Here is a 9,596-nt window from a genome sequence, read left to right on the forward strand (position 1 = left end):
CTATAATCCTCATTCTCGAAGAATATGACTATTAAAATAGCATCTGTTTGAACACTTCAATACCAAGATAATGTTTGCAATGTTTGTTTCTAAGACTGCAGTCTCAAGCGTACCTCCTTTGCAACTATACCTTATGTCCCTTTTATAGCCTGTGGAATGGCTGAAATCCGGTCGCCCTCTCTAAAATGTACCATTTAAACTATTTATTAAAATGTATTAAAAGCACAAAATAAAAATATAATGATAAATAATGTCACAAAATACATTTGTGGTTGTAACTTTCTGATTTTCTATTAAAAAGGCTACTAGACAAATACAATTAGACAAACACAGACTTCTATGAAACAAAAGGCAGAAGGGTAGCCTAACCCTCCTAATGAAGCAGGAATTGGAAGAGAGAAATTATAAACCCTCTTTCATTTTAAATCTCCCTCTTTTAATTTGTGAAACATAAATTCTTAGTTTAAGGTTCTTAAATGAAACACCTGCAGAGATTCTATTTTTTAAGCACATTTGTGTAATCCAGTGCAATAATCACAATTCACATATCATTCTCAGCTGGGTCTCTTTGCTACCTCTGCTAGGTCTTTTCCAACCTTAATGATTCTATGATTCTATGATAGTGGAGGAAACACAAAAGTGTGTTAATTAACACCACGTGGGTGGCAAATGGTGAGCTCTGGGCTGTCACAGAAAAAAATAGCAGAAGCCGTTCAGTGTCCACGAGATTGAATTTATGTTTCTCAGTAATTGCTTTCTCCACTTAAATTATTTTTTAATTTGATACTAGAAGACATAAAAAAAAAAGACAAGTTCTCCCAGATTAAAATACTTCAGACATGTCTGAACTTTCAGCCCTTGATGTATTCAAGAATTTTTCTGTTTTCAAATAAGCAACGAACACAAACCCTCAGAGATACTGACAGTTTTAATGTAAAACAGTTCTATTTTCTTTGCTAAAAGCTGGGAACTGAAGTATACTGCATGTTTACCAGATTCTGCATTTAAGATGTCCAGACATACTGTATATACTCAGGATATACACTGAGTCCTCATTTTTGTTCCTTCTAGTGACATTTCCTTCACACTTTATTTTCTATGATAAATACTGATAAAGTGCTATCTTATTTTGGATTTCTATTTTGACTACAGTTTGAAAAGTTTATTAAAATCTATCCCAGTGTAAGGAAGAATAGGAAACCCTATCAAAGATGCCAGCAAGACATCCATTTCTTACCCTCCCTTAATGCTTAAAAATTAGTAGCATTAGCTTAAATATTCATAATAAAACCAAGAAACCTTTGAAACAAGTTGTCAAAAGATATAGTAGCAGCAATTCAGAGTTAAAGCTCTATTATTTTTTAAAAATGTTGCTGTGCAACTTCAGGTGAAAAAATAATGTGCTGCAAAATCTTAGGTATATGCATAATTTTTTAAATACTCTTAGTTCTTGCCTGATTATAATTATTCATGTACATGGGAAATTGTAAGGTGATGAATGTCAATATGTACAGTAAAAATAACTTTTAACTACATGCATATGGCAAGGAAGGACTGTTGCTAATCTTTTTGTAACAGCTTAAATGATCATAATTCTTGCTTTTGTTGATAGCTTTTTCCTGCTTAACTGTTGAAAACATTTTCGTATGGTATGGTGGCCTTTCTCCAGGTTTACAGAATATTGTTTTCTTGTTTCAAGAGGGAAAATTTACATTAACTTTCATATATAGTAATTGACATTTATAGTGCATGTGGGATTGATTACTTTACCACATGAGAAAGCTGCAGCCTTAAAATATACAGAATATGAGACAATATCATCATGTTCCAACACATTATTTCCTCTGTACTATTAAAAGGTCCACTGCTGGTCAGTTCCAATATTCTTGATATCTGAAGTTTTTACTTTGAGAACATACATTATGTCTTAATGCAGAGTCATTTCTGAATGTCCATCAACATTGTATGTATTGCTGTGTTGTTGTTTCACCTGTGTAAGTCTCACTGTGAAATTTTGCCTGAAACTCTAGCAAAGACATTGACAGTAAAAGTGTTACGAAAAATGAATTTTAAAGGTTTGTAATTTTGGTCTGAACAAGTATATGACATTTATGACAAATTCTGAGCTGCTTTTCCCAACCAAAATTATGTTTGAAATTAGCCAGATTATTTTTCTGGAAAACAAGAAAAGTTGAATTGGGATTTTGTGGAATATTTTGGCTCTTAGCATTGCACAAACTTTTGTTATTTCCAGAAGCATGAAAGTAAAGCTGTATAGCATGCATCAAAAATTGTAAAATCAACACAAGAATACTTTTTTTTTTATTTATTTTTAATGTGAGAACCTCCATTAGCATTACCTTAAAAGTTTTCATTTCCTTTATTATAAAAATTATGGCAATTCAGCTCACAACTTTTAGGTCAAACTATACCTTAAATTCTGTTACAGTTTGAGGACAAAACCTGAAACAAACTTCAGCTGTGATTCTCAGGAGGAACATTCTTTAAGTAGTGAAGGGAGCACCAGCCTCAATGAAGCATAAGATTTCCCCCATCTGTTCTCTGACTGTATATGCATTTCCCTTGTGAATGTGTATGTGTGTGTCCCAGTCTCCTTCCACCCCCAAAATTCTGACAACAAAATTGAAGTAGACTTCATCTTAACAACTTCTAGCAATAACCAGTTTTATTTGTTCTTTGAAAATTGAAAGGAATCAGATAACAAAATTATAGAAAATAGTTAACTGAAGTTTCACATTGTCATGTTAGAAACACAAATATTTGAAATGTGATGACAGAGAAGGTCACAGCCACACTATTAAATACAGCACCATCGAAGGCGGAGTGAGAAAGACACTTGCTGCAGGATACCCTCTAAGTGGGTGCAGCATAGAAGGTGGTATCTTCAGTCCCTATCAGACACTGCTCTTGCCCTTCCTGCTAGCTGGGAGAAGTTGGACACTCACAGTGTTTGGATACCTGGTGGAGAGAAAGTGCTGGAAGAGTCCACAGAGGAAAAGGGTACTAAAATATCTCAGCACTGCCAATATGCCATTCATCCTTACTTAAGACAGCTGTAAAACTGACTGATGGGCTGCCTGAATAATATTTCTGTACAATTGTTTGTTCTTTATTTGTCATAAACTTTATTAAATCCTAAAGCTTTGATCTTGGACATGATTTTTCTTCCATTAACCTCAAAAATATCTCAGAAAGATTAGTAAGCATTATTATCTTTTATACACAAAAAAATCACATACCAAGTTTAAGGATGTACAGGTTCTGTTCAGGGCGAGAGAGAGAGAGGTGAGGAAGTTGCTTTTTGCAGTTACCGGAAAGCTGTTACTCCCCACCTGCAGGTGACCATTAGCATGGGAAGCAAAGGATCACTTACTCTTTTTTCTGAGTTAACTTTAAATCTATCTTGGAGCAAAGAAACACACAACACTACGTAATGAAATGAATTCTAAGTCACTGAAAACATATGTTACAAAGGTGCTAAACGTGACTGCAAAAAAAGCTTCATCTGAGTTGTATTTCTGGTTAGTCATTGGTGGTAGGTTACTTTCAACTGTAAGTTTAAACATACATGATTAATTAAATATATATTGCTCACATTTGATATTTTCATATTGAGTATGTAAATGTTAAAGTTTAATAGACAATTAAAAGATGCATTTTAGATCTTGACTTCTAACTGCTTATTCTTTAAGAATTGGTAGAGTTAACAATGCTAATTTAATTTAATTTTATTTGCACAGTTATTGGAGAACCACTTTGCAATACTTAATTTCATTTCATGGAGAAATCTTGTTTACAATGGTCTTGATATTTTCTTTCCTCTTTTTTTTTTTAATTAAAAAAAGCCATGATCCTTCTGGGACTCTGTGAAGGATACCTCCTCTTCTATTTTTATATGATCTTCAGAGAGCTTTAACCTCTACTACATATCACTGTCAGTTTTATATAAACACATCTATTTTGATAACTTCAACATGTCATAATCTTTTAGAGAGAGAGACAGGAAAAGCAGCATGATCAGTATTATATGATATTCATTACATATCACTGATGTACATTTAACCTTTTTATTCCAGGGCATTATTCAAATAAGTCTGTGCCAGTTCTAGGAAACCTTTGCCTTCTGAGATATTTTATTTTAATTATTCAAGACAACATTGCAATTCTACCAGTGAAATGTTTAATTTCTTCTCTCTCTCTCTCTCTTTTTTTTTTTTTTTTTTGTTACTGCATCCTATCTAACAGATGGTAGCTTGGGTAAAAGTGGGTAAAATTGTTATTGATCAGATGTGCACTGGCTTTCCTGAGTTTGCCATTACATATTTCTAAAATTCCTGAGGCTAAAGAAGAAATAGGAGGTGGGACAATTGCTCAAAAATAGCAGATGAGCCTTTCTGAAATGAAGCACTGAGTGAATACTAAAATTATATGTTTGTGAGTTGTTCGTAAATCAAGATTTCTAATAGGATAAAATGAGTTTGTGGTAGATTCTGATTTGACATAGTTATTACTGACCCAGTGTCTGGATTTCTCTTTACCAAAACCACATTAAGATATGTGTATGTGTATTCCATTAGACACTAGAGATTCTACATTTATAAACAAATACCCCGCTTTCTGTTGTTTTAAAGACATTACATTAATATAATTTACTTGAAATCTTACATTTCTTCTGACTTAAGTACAGGGATTGGTCCTAAGAGCTCAAAGGAACCAAAAAAATGGAAAGAAGAGTATCTCACTTAATATATCTCTTTTTCAGTGTTCAGATTCTTCTTCCAAAGAGTTAATGAAGCTACACAGCTCCTTTAACCCTGCTGAGAGTCATTGATCTGATCTGGCTAGCCTGCAGGTTCTCACAAAGGAGATAGCTGGACAACAGCTGTATTATTAACAGCAGAGGTAATTTACCTTTTATAATGTTTCCTATCTGTGTAATTTTGTATTTTTACCTGTTAGCTCCTGATAGTATAAAATAAAAAGTTATAATTTTCTTACTTTTTCCCTGTCAAACTTTTTCTGTTCTTCTAGAAATCCTCTACTCCTCTCTTTTTAAAGAAGCTATTACTCTACTGCTATTGCACTAAGCACGCTATTACTTCTTATATTGAATATTTTGTTCCTGTATAGAGTATAATATTGGGAGGAAAAAAAAGATTCTAGAATCTGAAACTCACAGTGATCCTGTAGAAAAGCAAAAATTCCCTTCTAACTTCACTAAAAAGAGTGGGGGGAAAAATCTTGTGATTTTGCCTCTGTTGGTTCAGGGTTTTTTTTATTCAGTGTATCTGTGTCTCTTCATGAGCAATTCTATTTCATTTTTTTGAGAGTGAATTGTCATGTCGTATCTTACTGATTCAAACAACATATCTCATTGTAATTGCAATCACAATATCTTCTTTCTATTTTATTGAAGCTGACCTCAAATTCTTTGGGAATTATTTTTCGATAATAGTGAAATTATGCAAATTACTGAAATAATCACAAAATTTCATTGAAACATCCTTCCTGAAAAATGGCTTGTTGCCTCTTAGCCAGAGAGTACATGGTAGCTGCTTCTGTAGCACCTTTGCTATGCCATGGTGGGGACGGAGCATTTTCCATCAGTTAATCAGCTCAGACTTGCTGGTATTTGTGTGGGCTGTAGCAAATGGACACTGGAACAAACTCCTCTCTCAGTGGTGTCCAGATTTTCTTGAAAAGGCAAGTACCTGATTGGAACCTGGATGGAACCTTGCATATATCTTGAACCTTGCACACAATCAGATACCAAGACCTAGAATTAAACCCAGCCACCTAATGGATCTAGTGAGCTGTTTCAGAATTATGCCCTTGCTATGAAGCAACTTGTTCATCTTCCCAAAATAACTGTGCAGAGATAATTATTTGAGGATGCCTAAGAGAAAGGAAAGAACTCTTTCATTTAAGGTAATCTGGTCTTACTGACCTTGTGGCAGTGTTTCCCCTGGCTTTAGTGGATCTACGCTTCTACTTAGTGCATTTACTAGAGCTACAAAATGTGCAGTAAGGTTTCAACAATTCTCACAATATAGTGGGGATCAGCTAAAGGTTTGTAATTATGCAGATTTTCTGAGTGAAAGCAAAATGTGCCAAGTGGGAAGAGTATGAACCGTATAGGTAAACTAGGCTAATTTAAGCTAATTTATTTCACAGCATTATCAGCAATGCCATATAGAAAACAGGATCTAATACAGGCAACCTCTCTCTTCTTGTGTAGAATTAGAGCATGAAACAACACATGCAAGTTGTAAACACATTCTGCTTGTATGTTGGATCATCCTGAGAAAGGTGTTGTTTTGGAGCCATTGGAATTTTAAAGAAAACTGTATTCAGACATGACCAATAGAGTAAATGAATGAACCATTAATACTGTTGCAATCTGTGCCTAACAAAATCATTTCCTGTAGCAACTGGAGTCACTAGAAGGTAATCAAATCACTCTTGCAGGTGGTAAATCTGTGGAAGTATCACCTCGACTGAGGTCCAGGGGATAACATGTCATAGTCACTTCTAGCTAACAAAGGTGGAAAAGCAGAGAGGCCACAATGTGTACTGAGAGACAGCCCCTATCAGGAGATGCTGACACACTTACTTTGAAAAAAAAAAGTGAACAGCTGGTGGACTGGAATTATTGAGTGTCAATATAGCTGCAAACTTGGGCTTATAGTTTACGTGTTGATGTCTTTTTTTTCTTCATAAATTTTAACTCTAAGGCTTTTCACTTCAGAAAATCTGGCTGATCATGAGTTAACCATGACACTGTCCCTGAGCAAAAGAAAAGCTGTTTAACTCAGTGAATTCAGGCTCAGATAGACTATGAAGTACATTTCAAAGAAATTTTGGAGTTTGAAAGCAGATAGTTCCACAGACACTTCCTCACAGATTATTTGTTAGAAGTGAATTTACTGATATTTTTCCCATCTGTTGTTGCTCATCTCTCAAACAGGACGGTTGGTTGCAGAAGAAAGGTGGAAGGTAGGAATTTGAACTATTTTCTACAAGGAAAGCTTTGCCAGATTATTTTCAACTGATTCTAGCAAACCCCAGGGACACTGACTTGGATGAGACAACTCATGTGCGATTCAGTATCTTGTTCCAAGAATGTAGCGTCAATCCCCTGCTGGACACAGCCAAGTGGGTGAACAGTGAAGTCATTAAAAAGGGAAAGAGCTTTGGATAATAATAAAAAAAAAGACTCAGGTGAGTTCAAAAGAGTTGTATCCTTCGTTGGTGTAGATTTTCACCCTATGGCACAGGGTGCTTCCTAGGATGAGCAGCTGTAGAATAAAGTCTTAGTGAAGAATAAAACCTTAGTGGCAACATCTATCGTACTATGTGAGCGGAGAATAGCAGTTTCTGAAACCATTAAAAAATAACTGCATGCCAGGACACTTTGCTAGAAGAAATGCTATGATAAGACTGTGGCCCCGGCATGGCTTCCCCTCATCCTGCCCATAGTCCAGGGCTCTGTGTCTGCCCCAGGGAACATCAGGCCCTGCCCGAGCAATGTTGTTTGATTGTGCAAGATATTCAAGAAATGTACTCATCTTGCCTTCAGCTAATAAACATACCTGTTTGAGTGTTTAACAAGCACACCAGGCAAAAAAATAGTAGCTTATTAATTTTGCAACAGTGGATACTGATATTTATGAAGTAGACAAATTATTGCTTTTTTTTCATCTTTAATATGCATGTCCTGTCTTAAATTTAGATAAAATTACTGCGTGTCATATAGTTCAACCTGCTACTCAAAGCAGGGTTAGATGAAAATTGGATCCATCTGTGCTGGACCTTGTCTAGCTGAGTTTTGAAAGTTTCTAAGGTTGGAGATTTCACAATCCTTTTGATGATCTTATTTCAGTGTTTAACCCTCTCATTGTAAGATTTCTTTTTTTAAAGTAATGCAGTTTCAAAATGTGATGATTTCAAAAGGTAATGAAAAAGAAAACTGGAAAAAACCTGGGAAAAAATTATTAATTAAAACAAGTATTTCAATTATACATTTTCTCACTGTTCATTTTTGAATGAAAGGAAAACCAAAAAAACACAAGAATAATAAACAAACCAAATGCCCAAATTAAATATTCTGGATCATTCTAACAGGTATTTTATTTGATTGCAAAAAAAGTTTATGTTTTTTTGCTGTAAGAAAAAAAATATTTAGCCAAAATTAAAAACCAGTTATTCATGCAATCATCTAGACTATTTTGATTCTACTTATATATTACTCAAAGAAAAATTGTGTTGCCTTCTGTGTCCAAGAGTGTATATGTTCTGGGTTGATTAAGAATATATTCTTATATTTTTTTTTGTTAATACTTTAACTTTGTAGTTCAGACTTAAAGAATTGCTTAGTAGTCAGCAGAAGCAATCAGTTTGTCATATTCACTTTACAGTTGTAAGAAACAGTATTAGTAAATCAGAGAATTGGAAGACTTGCAAATAATGTCAAGAAAACTGCAGACGATGTTCAATAAGGGAAGGACTGCACATATGCTGAAAGACTAACAGAATGCAAAATGATCATGACAAACTGGAAAAAGTAGTCTTAAAAGACTGTGATATTTAACGAAGTAAAATGGAAGAACCACTCCAACAATCTACTTCAGTAGTACAGAATGGAGAATTGAAAAGCTGTCAGAAGTGAAATATTTTGGGATTATAATGGCCAATGAAAAGAATTTTAGCACAGTAGTATTGTGCTCCAGAGCTACAGGTGAACAGCCTGTAGCATATGAAGAGGGTCATAGCCTACATAACATAAAATCTTCCCTCCTCTTCAAAATTCAGTTGAAGTGCTGTGCAAGTTTGAAGCTCTGCTCTTCATGAAAGATATGGAGTAGTTGCTGAGTGGAAAAAAGAGAATTCTGAGACAAGGCATGGATCTCTTCAGAAAGGATACTGATGAGAGGAAGTGAGCAAGGTGTTTTCCCCCTTAGAACTTAGACTTAGAACACACTTTAATTACAATACCTTCTAGGTTAGGCCTAGCAAAAAAATATTACCTAAAATCTTACCTTCCTGGAAAGTGATGCTATTATGGCAAGTTTTACCAGATGACTTATTAGAATCTGTAATATCTCTTCATCATTATAAACGGCATTTTATTATTTTAATTTCTGAAATAAAATCTGTTTTCAGAGTCTGTGTCCAGATATCATTTTACTCTTAAGTGGCTATGAGTACTTTGATTAACAATATGTATGTGAGACTGTGTAAGTTAACATATACTGTCTACTCTATACAAAGCAATATAATTTTTCAAACTTTGTGATAAAAAAGGATGAAAATATCCCTTTAAAACTCACAGTTTGAAATGTTACTTGTTTTCAGCTTCAAGATGCAGACTTACAATACTTCCATTCTTTTTGAAATCCAAAATGCATTGTAATGTATTTATATTTGATTACATACATGCATATGTGTGGATGTAGAGTTCAGAGAAGTATGTAAGCCACAAGTAACTTCTGAAAACCATAACTCTTTCTAATGCTGACCACAACAATGACTAGCTTAAACCTGTGTGCCTAAGAAAGGTATTGACACATCTACCT

General features: G+C 34.4%; 1 long non-coding RNA gene across 2 annotated transcripts; it reads left to right on the top strand.

The window, feature by feature from the left end:
* Positions 1 to 2,689: 2,689 nt before the first annotated feature.
* LOC108497120 lies at positions 2,690 to 9,244 on the top strand. 2 transcript variants are annotated; one of them, XR_001874688.1, is made up of 3 exons: positions 2,690 to 3,542; positions 4,784 to 4,923; positions 6,989 to 9,244. It is a non-coding gene; the product is annotated as an uncharacterized LOC108497120 (long non-coding RNA). The 2 variants fall into 2 exon arrangements; XR_001874687.1 differs by lacking the exon at positions 2,690 to 3,542 and adding an exon at positions 4,236 to 4,379.
* Positions 9,245 to 9,596: the final 352 nt, after the last annotated feature.

This window comes from Lepidothrix coronata, unplaced genomic scaffold (assembly GCF_001604755.1).
Source record: "Lepidothrix coronata isolate B3197 unplaced genomic scaffold, Lepidothrix_coronata-1.0 Scaffold45, whole genome shotgun sequence".
NCBI lineage: Eukaryota > Metazoa > Chordata > Aves > Passeriformes > Pipridae > Lepidothrix > Lepidothrix coronata.